The sequence below is a fragment of the Chlorocebus sabaeus genome, chromosome 3 (genome assembly GCF_047675955.1).
Source record: "Chlorocebus sabaeus isolate Y175 chromosome 3, mChlSab1.0.hap1, whole genome shotgun sequence".
Lineage (NCBI taxonomy): Eukaryota > Metazoa > Chordata > Mammalia > Primates > Cercopithecidae > Chlorocebus > Chlorocebus sabaeus.
The window spans coordinates 88,526,995-88,540,008 of NC_132906.1; the positions used below are offsets into that span (position 1 = coordinate 88,526,995).

The window sequence follows — 13,014 nt, forward strand, 5'->3', positions numbered from 1 at the left end:
AGGTTGTAGTGAGCCGAGATTGTGCCATTGCACCCCAGCCTGGGCAACAAGAGCAAAACTCTGTCTCAAAAAAAAAAAAAGAAAGAAAAGAAAAAAAGAGTGGCTAAAGAAATAGGATGGCCTGTGGAAGTAAAAACTTAAGAGCTTAAGAGGCATGTTGGCATTGCACTACCCACACAAGCCCAAGCCAGTGACTAAAATATGTCACACAAAGGCATACTTGTCATGCATGAAAAATCTATAGAATTACCTCAATCTTCAGTTGGCTTTCTTCAAATAGAGCCTTCACATCAGAAAATGTGACGTTTTGTCTTACACTGGTTATACTGCTTATTCTTTAGTCCCTCTTTTTAATTTTCTTGTGAAAACAAGTTTACATACCTTCACATCCATTCCTAAGGCATGACCACCATCCACTTCCTAAACCCATGGAATGTAATGTACTTGTAGCTTTCTGTAGCATTGTGTTTAATAAATGCTTATTAACTCACTAAAGAAAGAAAAAGGAGCCTCTGATCTTTGTATGAATTTCCAATCTCTCCAGTTTTTTAATAAGAATAGAGCATTTCTCTCAGTCCATTCATTTACATTCTATGGTCGCCAAGGGCTGATGCCTTCTTGTTTAACTTTGACAACTAACAAATACTAGGCACAACCAGAATACAAATTATTTTACTGTTATTAGTGAACAACACTCACTGTGCTTAACCGAAGCTTATTGTTCTTAGGTAGCTCTAAGTGAACTTTAAGCAAGTATTTATAACCACTTACAATAAACTAGGAAACATTCTTAAGTAAAAGCCTTTCTTCCCCACAAATATATCTTCATTTGCTCTTTGGGTTTTTATAGAAATATGACTGTTTCAGTTCTGGTAATGGTACTTTTCAATCAGGTCAGATCTTATTTGAAAACAAATATTTTTTAAAAGGAGGATTTGCCAAACCAGAGTCATCAGTGCCTCCCCTTGGAAATCTCATTTTGGAAAGGTTTAATAGTTAAAACATATTTATGGTGTCACAAGTTTAAAAATTTGATGCCTAAGTATGCATTTAAAACAAAAAAGGTTAGAAAGTATTAAAAGTGAGACAATCTGACAAGTAGACATGAACAATGACATATTGGAAGGATTATTCCAAAACAGATCACCAATGAACTGCTGCTGCTGCCTCTTTGAAACTCTGTCACTATCCCTGAGAAGAAGAGGAACTCTCACCTGGCAAAGTGGGGGGCGTGTGGAAGGATGGTTTCCTGGGCAGTCCTCTGCTCTCACCATTTTGTCACCATGATGCTTTCTCAACTATTTGTTATTCATCATAACTCCTTTTATTTTGTCTTTACGGTTGTTTGATTTTATTTTTCTCATTTACCTTTTGATATTATTCTTTTCTAAAAGTATTATCTTTCATTCATTTAAAATGATTTTCATTTTCTTAGATTGACTTGATGAGACCTTCATATTGAAGATAAAAACAAGGAAACTTTGAGTTATCATAGGTGAGTTTCTCACATTATTCTCAACAGGCACCTTTTCTCCATCTTTTTCTGCCATTATTATTTCTGTCTACTTATTTTCTCTAGGATCCATTTTTTAAAAGTTGATCCATGGGTAAGCAATTCCATGACTCGGCTAGTACAAGCTTTGCCTAGAATTCTTATTTCATTTCTCTAATGTCACCTAGCAATGCGTATGATGCTAGAATCATATTAATAAAGACTGAAGAGTTGAGAAAGAAAATTGTTCATCAGATTAGCTTGACTTTCCTGGAACACAACAAGCAACTCAAATGCAGCAGATAGAAACTCACAAGTAGAAAACTTTCAGGCACCATATGCCTTTCTTACAGAGAAGTTAAAACCTGAAGAAATGTTCACCTGGGAGTATTTTTACTAACATTATCCCAAGCACTGGTCCTGGGCCTTGGTCCACGGGCCTCTGAAACCTTTCAGCTGATTTCAAGTCACCATGAACACACACATGGAGGACCAGTTTCGTTAATTATTGGTGTCCTGGTGTTTGGGGGTGGAATGGAAATTTTAACCCCTGAAAATTACATGACTACTTCTTTGTATCTGTTAAAGTATATAACTGATTATAAAGTATGGCTACATTTGGAAGCAAAAGTGACGTTTTTTTTCACTGAGTGAGGGGGAGAAACTCACATAACCTGAAAGAAAGTAAAGTTAGATAATATTTAAGGGACTATGTCTCACTTCTCTAGTGAATTCACTGATATGATAACCTACCTGTAAGTAGCTATGACCAATGAATATTAGAAAGGTGGAGGGCTTCCCAGTACTGCTGAAACTAAGCTCCCAAGCTAGAGTTGGTATAAATTGGTTTGTTTGTTTAATTTTGTTTAGAAAAGTTGTACTAAAATTGGAATAGTGAAAGCATTGCTACTTATTAATTGCTCCCAATCTGAATATACTTTATTTTAATTCCTTATTCTAATGTTTAACAGATAAAATAGACAATAAGAATTTCACTTTGCAGTTTTCAAACTTTCACAACCAAGAAAAATGCATGTACAACATAAATAATTATACAAAAAAGACTACTTGAGTAAGTTATCAGTGTGACCAAGTTCGCATTATTGTAACTGGATTCACATTATGACCAGTTCGTTTTTCAACATAGCCTCCACATATATCCAACACAGAAAATGAAATTAGAGGGATAATCATCTGTTTTGTGACACAATAAAATGTGGTTGTAATGGAAGTAGTTTACTTAAATAAAATGTTTCCATTACAGTTCAATGTAAACATTCAAGCCATATCTATGTCTGAATTATTCATTGATAGAGCATCATCCATGCTCCCCTAGATTAATGGGAGCACATTCTCAGTGGTCCAACTCAGTGACCAAAACATAATTTTAACAAGGTAGGAGAATGTAGGAATTAGACAGTTTGCAACTGTCAAAACATTCCTGGCCTTATTCAAGGGACCTTGAACTTTTATAAGCAGCCTTTTAATTTCAAGAAAGATTGAAAAAAATCCCTTGTAGTTTTGTGTATTTGAATTTTTTTTTTTTTTACTTCTTGTTTTTAGTTCTAGGGTATATGAGCAGGATGTACAGGTTTGTTACATAGGTAAACGTGTGCCCTGGTGTTTTGCTACACATATCAACCCATTACCTAGGTATGAAGCCCAGCATGCATTAAATCGCCAAAATCAATTGCAACGAAAGCAAAAATTGAAAAATGGGATCTATTGGAATGTTGAATTTTGAAATAGAGTCTCTCCCAAGCACAGCAAATGTTTTTTAAGTATTTTTGTCATGTAAGGAAAAGAAATTTTTCTTTAATCAGCATATTCCATAAAGTCAGCAAAAGGTCACTGCATAAGGATATCAGATTATTTAAGGCCAAGGTGTAAAAAAATTAAAAATACACTGGTGAGGGAAAAATCAAAAAGGTAATTAATATGGTAAATAAAATATTTCCCTGGTAAAGGTAGCTAGTGAACAGGCAGACACCAAATCTCATACTTCCCCCAAGTGTGATTAATGTAACTCTGAAAGAATATGTCTTAAGCATCCCCTAAGAGGACACTTTTCTAAGGATGAGTGACTGAAGGTGTGTGCATGTGCCTCTTGGCGTTGGCTGTCCATCTGGTGGTCTCTCTTTGGAAGATGTTGATGTTGATGCCGCTTTCTCAGTGCCCTCCTCATCCACCAGTAGAGGCGCCCTGGGCTTCTGGGAACTTGGTTTCCCTCCTTGCCTACCTAAGTCTGGGTGTACAGGGTAGAACTAAGTCATTTACTCTGATGAGATTGCACTGTTCTAGCGTAAAGTGGAACATGATGAAAAGGATAGGCTTTTTTATTCCAAGTTCTATCCCTTGTAGTATAAAGAATAAGAGTTGAAAAGTGAAAGGTAGGTTATTGTAAAGTTTTGCTTTTTTTTCTCCTCATGAAGAATATTTAAGCCCTTTGGACTTGGTAATTTCAAGATGTCTGCAGCCCTGGAGTTTACTGAGAAGTCACTCATTCATGCCTTTTTGAAATCTTTTCAAAACCCTAAAGGAATTTGCAGCTTTTAATTAAGGGTAACTAGGGTTACAGTAAAAAAAAAAAAAAAAAAAAAAAAAAAAAAAAAAAAAAAATCAACTGACAATTAAAAACAAATAATTTACTAATTATTTATTTTTTACTTACACTTGTCAATTTTCACAAAAAGTTTGAGGCATATTCAATGTTAAAGCGTACCTAAAGTGAAGTAATTAAAATACAAAGAGACCACAGTTACATTAAAATAATGAAGAAAGAGTGAGTTGTAACTTAATAATGCTCAGGCACAAATTTAAGCCTCTGGAAATATGTTTTTTTAAAAAAAGGATTAGATTGGATTAGATTAGATTTGGTCCTTGGTGTCAGATGAAAAGAAAAAAGGACAAAGCAAAGTAGTGAAACCTATTTTTAATTGACTTAATTCTACAAAGTATGCTTCATACATGGATCCTAACAAAAATATATTCTGCTGGGTCATTTCAACCATGGTTTTGCAGAATTTCCTACTTAAATCAAAGGCTATTATGAGTCATCATCAGAACATCATGTTTCCCTCCATCTAAGTAGTTATTATAATAGTAATGTATGTGTGATTATTATCTGTGTTTTGAACTAAGGGAATGTAAGTGTTATAAGAGTAGAAACCAAATCTGCTTTTGCTCAACTTTATATTTCAGGGGCAGGGCTGGCATGGGGAAGCACTTACTAAAAATTTGTTAAGTGAGTGAAAATTATTCTAATGAATGTCTTTCGTACCATCCCCTCAAATCTCAGGACATTACATTAAATTTCAACCTGTGTGATAAATTTTATGAAAAAAAGTGAAAATAATGTAATCTAATTGCTTGGTTTTTGGATGATATGATTATTAAGTAATAAGGCTTGGAAAATCTAGAAGAATGTGTGAGTCAAATGCGCCTTAGATTGTCCCTTCAAGTATTGGATGGTAAGTTCTGGCAAGAGCTGGCCCACAGGAATTTGCAGTTAAATTTTCTAAAAACCAAATGCATCCACTGCTCAGTCATTAAAGAAAACTGTACACCAACATTAAGTGGAACATTCTTCTGTAATCCTTCTGCGTACATTCTTCTGTAAAAATTCAGAAGTTTGGGTTGTGTTATGGCCTAGGTGGAGAGCTTCATCCTTTTCCCTTGAAGACAGTGGTGCAAAGAGATGAGAAGGGGACTTGGGGGCCAGCCAAGCTTGAGTTGAAGTCCCAGTCCTGCCTCCTGATATTACTATGACATTGGGAAAGTATTCTTTGCTTAAGTTGCAAGTTGATGCATTGTGAAGTGTAGCAATGACACCTGCTACTTCTCAGAATTATGGAGGTAAAGTGACAATGAGTGAAAAATGTTCAACACAGAGTAGGGTAATACATAGATGTACATTTTTAATGGATACCTTCCTCAGGCCATCTGCTCAATGGAGGTGAATAATGCCATTCAGCTTCACCAAAAGTACACCTAATTCCCTGGAGGGAATTCTGTAACTGAGGTGACTTTTGAGATCAATAACATGGTTAGTGATAGTTTTCCAGAAGTTTCCATAATATGCCTAGATCTCAATCACTAGTCACTGAATTAAGAGTAAGTGAATAAGTCAATACATTTGGATCTGAAAGCCCTTGATTTGGGTTAAGCTGTAGCTGAAATAAAACCCTAAGGCCAATTGACATGGGAGTTTATTTGAGCTTTTACATTCTTTTTCCCTCATCTATGGGCTTACCTTTTAAAATCTGAGTTTTTGAATACCTTTGAAAATTAGTAAATTTCTGATTATAATTAGTTTTTTTCAAGCCAAAATGTATTCCATCTCCTTCTTGACATTGTACAGCACATCTAAAAACAGCCTCTCTATATGCCTGAGCTTAGGTAACGTGACATAAGCCTCTTGCCCAGAAATTAGGTATTTAATGGAAAGAGAAATATTGATTATTATTACAGCATATTTTCTGGTAAATTTTTGTATTACTGGATGCTAACAGGCATTCAATGAACTTAGTAAATTACATCATTTAGAAACAATCTTTATTCTATTTTAGCCTAGGTATCTCTAACTTGCATAATTGCTTTATTTATGAAAACTGGAATAGTCACAATTTCCTCTGTAAGAAATCTATGTTTCATTGAAAGATAAACAATTCTCTTTCTGTTCAGGAGACAGCTTTAGATTTTAATAACCTACACTCTCCCATCTGCTCCAACTATAAATTGTACATACAATTTATCATCATGACAGGATGATGCCGGGTCAGAATCATTGGGCAGGAACAGCATATCTAGAGTCCACTCTCTTCTGAAAAAGTCATCGGGTCCTTTGTCACTAAGAGCAGGTCATTTTATTAGTTTGGAGAGCTACCATGTGATACAGAAAGAAGGGGCATGCACTCCCAATAGATCTCAGACACAGTGTGACTATTTTAGAAAGAGATATGGCTGAACATATAAAATAATGCAATTGCACTGCTATATCAATTCCTAAATCTTCAAGCAATTATCCTAATTGTCTAAAAGGAGCACAAACAAATGATATATCCAAGCTTGGAATAGACAATATTTTGTATAAAAGGTATTTGAAAGCAAAATGGGTGTCTGTCTCACTATTTTGAAATGTTTGAAAAGAAACACGGATTGATGAAAATAAGAAGTTTGGGTTCTAGACACTCACTCTACAACCCCCCCCCCCAACCCAACACACACACACACAAATGGTAGACCACAAGTAGGCCTCTTTTAAAGTCTGTGACTTTGTACCTTTAAGAAGAACAGGCAGGAGTCCGCGCTGGGAAACATCAAGTGTTTTGAGATTCGCCTGGGGATCCTGCTGTGCATCACAGCTGTGATTGTTACCGTTTGTTTACTAATTCCAATAAAATATGAGATGCATTAAGTTACTAATCTTTTTTAAAAAATATCTGTTGTTTAAATCTTCTAGAAGATGGTGAATTCCACTGCAGAAACAGAAAATTTGAATGGCAAGAGAAAATAATAGGGATGTCCTGTGTACTTATTGTACGTCCACTGTGTTACAGGTTACTGGGGGCTCTGACCTTGGGTGGTCCTAGACCTAGAGCTGAATCCATCAAAAAAAAAAAAAAAAAAAAAAACACCTCACAGGGGAAGGTGGTCTCCACACTTAGTGCCAGTTTAATTAAGGTCCCTGAGGATCTGCAAACAAAACCAGAAGGAATCCATGGGTAAAAAGAGGATGATCAGCTTAGAAGGAGAGGGCTAGGGGAGCAAAGATCATTCATGCCCCTCCTGCCCCAGATTAAAGCATAACCTCAGCCTTGGAGGAACAAGATGGTTATCACCCAGTGGGTTCATCTTGCCCGCTGTCCGGAAAAGCCAGTTTACTGAGACAGCGTTATTGCAATAGAAAAACGTTTGATAAACACAGATCCATTTAAATGGAAAACCAAAGTTTTATTACTACTCAGATAAGTGTCCCTGAAAATTCAGAGGCTAGAGTTTTTTAAGGATAGTTTAGTGGGCAGGGAGGTAGGGAATGGGGATTGCTGATTGGCTGGGGCCGAGTTAAAAGCGTAAGGAATCAAAGCTGTCTTTTTGCACTGTCAGTCCCTGGATGGGAGCCACGAGACCCGATGAACCAGTTTACCCATCTGGGTGGCATCAGTTGGTCCATCAGAAGGCAGGGTCTAAAAAATACCTTGAACACCAATCTTAGGTTTTACAATGGCAATTTTATCCACAGGAGCAACTGGGGAGGTTAGGAATATTATGGCCTCTGGCTGCATGACTTCTGAGCCATAATTTCCAATCTTACGATGAATTTGTTAGTTCTACAAAAGCCTAATTCCCAAGCAAGGAGGGGGTTTGTTTTTGGAAGAGGCTGTTATCATCTTGGTTTCAAAGATAAACTGTAACTTTCATAGCCTACGCCCACGAAAGAACAAAGGCAACTTGGAGGTCAGAAGCAAGATGGAGTCGGTCAGGTCAGATTTGTTTCACCATCAAGATTTTTGAAAGGCAGTTTCAGCTGGGCTCAGTAGCTCACACCTGTAATCCCAGCACTTTGGGAGGCTGAGGTGTGTGGATCACGAGGTCAGGAGATCGAGACCGTCTTGGCTGACATGGTGAAACCCCGTTTCTACTTAAAAAAAAAAAAAAAAAAAAAAAAAAAAAAAAACTAGCCGGGCGAGGTGGCGGGCACCTGTAGTCCCAGCTACTCGGGAGGCTGAGGCAGGAGAATGGCGTGAACCCGGGAGGCAGAGCTTGCAGTGAGCCGAGATCACACCACTGCACTCCAGCCTGGGCGACAGAGCGAGACTCCGTCTCAAAAAAAAAAAAAAGAAAGAAAGAAAGGAAGGAAAAAGAAAAGCGTTTTCATTACCCTGCAGTCTCCAGACTTCAGAGAGTTGGGACATTCACTGGGCCCTTCCAAAGCTTAGATCAAACACCATCTTCCAAACATTTCTCTTACTTCTGTTTAGATTAATGTATTAAATAAGCTATGGAGAAATAATTTGACTTCTTAAGTGCCACTGAAAGGGGGAGGGCCATGTCCTAGATAAGGGGATAGGATCTTGTGGGTACTTGGAAGACATGGCTCCCTTGTAGATGTCAACTGTTTCTAGGGTTTGTGGAACAATTCACTGTCAATCTTCCAAGTGTGAATGTGCTATTAGAAATAAAATCACCTCTGGCCATCCTATATATTTTTATTGTTTAATCAGTTTCTAAAATGAAAAGACTGAGGATGAGATAGTGGAACCTGGCCACTCAAACTTCTTGTTGCCCCTGAGAGACTCTACCTGCACCCAGGCAGCCTCCAGACACAATAACAGGACCAAACTCACACATTTGACCACACTCACTATGGTCAAATGAGGGTATGGCTTGCAGAGTGAGTCTCCTTGATTTGTAAAAGAGCCTTATGGTCTCTTCTGGCCAATGATGCCTTTTCTTAATCTCTTTCAAATGCGAGCTATAGCTGTAGAATAAAAGGCGATGCAGTACAGCAGCCAGCACCTCAGACATTGCAGCTGGCCTGGGTTTGAATCAAAGTTCTGCTACATCAGAGCCTGCCTTAGCCCCTCTATGCCACCATGTTCTTGTCTGATTGTGCCTACCTCGTGAGTTTCTGGGAGGATTAACTGAGGGAGTACAAGAAAAGTCATTGAAACAGCACCAGGTGTACCATAGGAGAGTTGGTCTTGGGGTCTAGCTTGGGTCTTGTACACCCTAGAAAAGATTCACAGAGGAGGAAATTAAGACCCAGAGAAGCGGCATGATTTGTTTCAGTCATGCTGGCCTCGTCGAGGTGGAAACCCAGGGCTCCCAGTTACTGTCCCAGGTTCTCTCTACTCTCACTACTTGTTTTTAACTTATGTTACTATTAATACAAACAACAGAAACTAATTTTTCATGTTTTTTTTTTGTTCTAGGACATATAGACATTAGCAAGATTGTATTTATTTAAAAAAATAAGTCACTTTATATCTTTTATTTTCCAACTACAGGTTTGTGTTGTATCATCAAAGTTGCTATCAATTTTTTATGATCAGTTATAGAATCTGTGCTTACCGAATGGGATATGATACCAGAAACATTATACATGGTATACTTGAGCTGTCCTAGTAGAGAGATTATAGAAGAACGCGTACTTACGCTCGTAGATCTGAAAAATGACATCTGATTAAGAAATGTTACTCATACCATATGACTGGAAAAGATGGGAAGACAGAAGTATTAAAGGAATCACATTTTAAAAGAAGATATTTTTATTTCTTAGAGTTCAGCATTACCCATTTATTTTTCATCATAAAAGTAAGGAAAAATGTTCAAACTAATAGAAATAGCATATACTACTGTGATGAGTAAAACGTCTCCTTAACGTGAGTTTGAGACTAAGAAGTCTAAAATAAGGGGTTCATACTGAATCTGACCCTCCAATGACAGCAACTTCTTTCTAGGCTGTTTTTTCTCATTTTTCTCTGTTGTATCAAAATGAGTAAAACACTTTCAGATGATGTCTCATGAACAACTATTTCATATTATCATGCTTTCTTTTAAATGTCTTTACTACGTCTTTCTGCAGAATGGTAAAAATATAGTTTTAATACGCTCTTCCCACGCTACTGCAAATTAGCATGAAAAACATATTCAAAAAAGGAAAAATATTCATATGCATTTTCTATAGGTAAGTATATCTGCCTTCCTGCACCCAGTCAGGATAAAAAAAGAAATTATAATAGATCTACTCATTTCTAACAACCTCCTTGGACAGTTCTTCTGCTGAATTATAGTATTTCTTTCCACCAAGGAGAAAAACCAACCGAGTGTTAGGTTAGTTCTACGGACATGAACAAGCATTTCCCACAGGATGTGTGTGTGAGAGTTTGGACCAGAACTCAGACTGGTGGGAAATTGGAAATTAGATTTATGAGAAATTAATGCTGATTCTTAACTTTTCTCATTTTACAGCCCATTGTTTTCAGAAGAGTTTGTGTTTCTCATGGGCAAAGGAGAGAATCCAGAGTGAGAAGCTGAAGAAAGTGGGAAGTGCTAGATTGGCGTGATTTCAAAAGGTATGATAAGATGCAGGAGCTCATCAGCTGTGGCTGAGGCTACGCGTCTTCCATTGTGACACAGAGGGACATTGTAAGAGCTTTGAAAAGCAAAGGGGGACGCAACCAGGCGAATGTTCAGGACACTGGAGCTGCAAGAAAAACTAACAGCTGGGTCTAAATCAAACTGCTTCGCACCTCCCCTCCTTTTTTTCTTTTCTTTTTTCTTTTTTTTTTTTTTTTTGGTCCTTTCTGCGTGCAAGTGGGAAGGACCATAACAGAATTATTGTGTTTCTCTAACCCAGGAAAGGAAATGCAACACTGGCACATTCACCCTGTGAACAAGCTTTATTTTATTCCAGGGGAGACAAACTGAAATTTCAGTGTAGGCAAGATGGCTGTTTCTGTCCGTAGCAGAATGTAACTCTTAATCAGGGTTGTTTATTCACGCCGGGAGCACGGCAGGTCAGGCTGCTCACTTGGTGCCATTTGGTCTGCCCTGAGCCTTCCTGGACGGGAAGTCCTTAAGATTAAAGATTATATTTTTATGGTCTCATGCCTGCCTACTCCAAGCTATTAACTGAAGAGAAATGTAACTAAGAGTCAATTTGTAGAAAGGATATTAACGGTCTTTTGGGTGTGTCACGATGAAAAATAGGAAGGAATCAAGGTGGAGTAATGGAGAGAAGAAAGCAGCTTGGTTATTGTTGGGAGTATTGGAAATAAGAGTATTTCTGTGTGGAAGCGGAATTGTCATTCAAAATCAGTATTGAATATGTAATTAAAACAAAACTGATAAAGAACATAGGATATGAGGATACTAACAGATAGGCCATATAAAGGATTTCATCTTACTTGCAGTGGCTGCCTTTTTCAAAGCACTCTTTTTCCAAAGCAGTATCTTGGCAAAGGGAAACAAGGAAATATTTGAAATAAAGTAAGGCTGCGTGTGTGAGCGGGAGATAGAGGCTGTATTTTTTGTTTGTTTGTTTTTCAGTTGTCCTTGATGCTGTGACGTATCCTACAATTGTTTAAATGGAACGCATTTTGAAAATCTCGTTTCTTCATACCAGTCTGGTGGGTGACTTGTGGTTCTGCATTTCATAAACATGCCCCTTGGGTTTATATTTTTGCATTTATTATTTGTCAAGGTAAGGTAACAAGGCGTTACGTATGATTAAATTGCATTTGAAAAAAATTCTTTTGGCTTTTCAGAATGAGTCCTTGTTAATAACAACAGAAAATTCATATTTCTTTCCTATGCATGTTGCATCTGTGATGGTTTTAAGGCTCATATCTTTGAATATATATAAGTTTTGAGAGATGACTGAAATTTTTGGAACTTTGGATGTGTCTGTACATGTGCACATTGGAGTATTCACTTCAATGTGGAAATGAAAACTGTTCCAATATTATCCATGAGGAACGTGTTACATTTTTGATTCCTTCTAATCCTCTGTGAACCTTCAATAAGTCACAAGTGGAGTCATAGAAATAGTAACATAATCCTTCTTATAGGAAATAATTTCATTAATGTAATAATTCAGTTAAACAATTGCTGTGTTATCAGTAAAGCAACTGCTTATTAATACATAACAGTATTTATGTACATTAATCTAATGTTCATCTGAAAACTATAGGATAAAAAGTCTGGCATTAATAAAATAGATCATTTCTAAAGGAATGTCATAATAGCCTAAGGTTTTGATTTGGGAAAATGAAATTAGTTCAAATTTTTAAAATACTATTTGATTTAAAAGCAGATACATATTCTCTTTAGAAAATTTGAAAAAAAAAGAAAAAGAAAAATGCAAAGAATAAAATAACAGTTATCCATGATCTCATCATCCGGTAATAACTCCTGTGAACATTTGGGTTTGGCTAATTTCAGCAACTTTTCTGTGCACACAGAGCTCTTTAAGTAGCTCTATACAAATCTGCCAATGTCAGTGGCTTTCAAAACAGGATTCTGTCCCGTCATTTCTCTTTACATACTATAATGAGACTATTTTCTAATTTCATTGTTCTTCCATCATTTACATTATAGTGTACTTCATCAGCTTTTTATTGTTGGCCGTTTAGTTTTATAATTTTTTTCATAGCAGGTACTTTAAATGGGAAGTTATCATCATGCTAACCACCGTGGGCTCCTGACAATGTAGCTGTGTTTGAGGGGCAGTTGGAGATTGAGGACAATACATTTTTAGACCTTTTTTGGAAAAACTCCTTTTGTCTTTCCTCCCCTTGTTTGTACCTAGAGCTCCACACTCTAGATTTCCTCGTTTAAAATTCTCTCACTGTTCTCTTCTATTAGCTAACATCAAACTGCTAGATTGATTTTGGAGTTTATACTTTGGAAAAAAATTAAACAATTGTCTTAGGTACTGCTATTTGGCTCATGTGGGCTTTTTAGAACCTAGATATTATTTTCATTCATTTTTAGGTGCATCATGTCAATACCTAAAT

General features: G+C 36.9%; 1 long non-coding RNA gene across 1 annotated transcript; it reads left to right on the plus strand.

Annotated features, from left to right (window-relative positions):
* The first annotated feature begins 1,231 nt into the window (after window positions 1-1,231).
* On the plus strand, window positions 1,232-11,717 carry LOC140711475 (uncharacterized). The gene is made up of 3 exons (XR_012092688.1): window positions 1,232-1,495; window positions 10,466-10,569; window positions 11,546-11,717. It is a non-coding gene; the product is annotated as an uncharacterized lncRNA (long non-coding RNA).
* The last annotated feature ends 1,297 nt before the right edge of the window (window positions 11,718-13,014 follow it).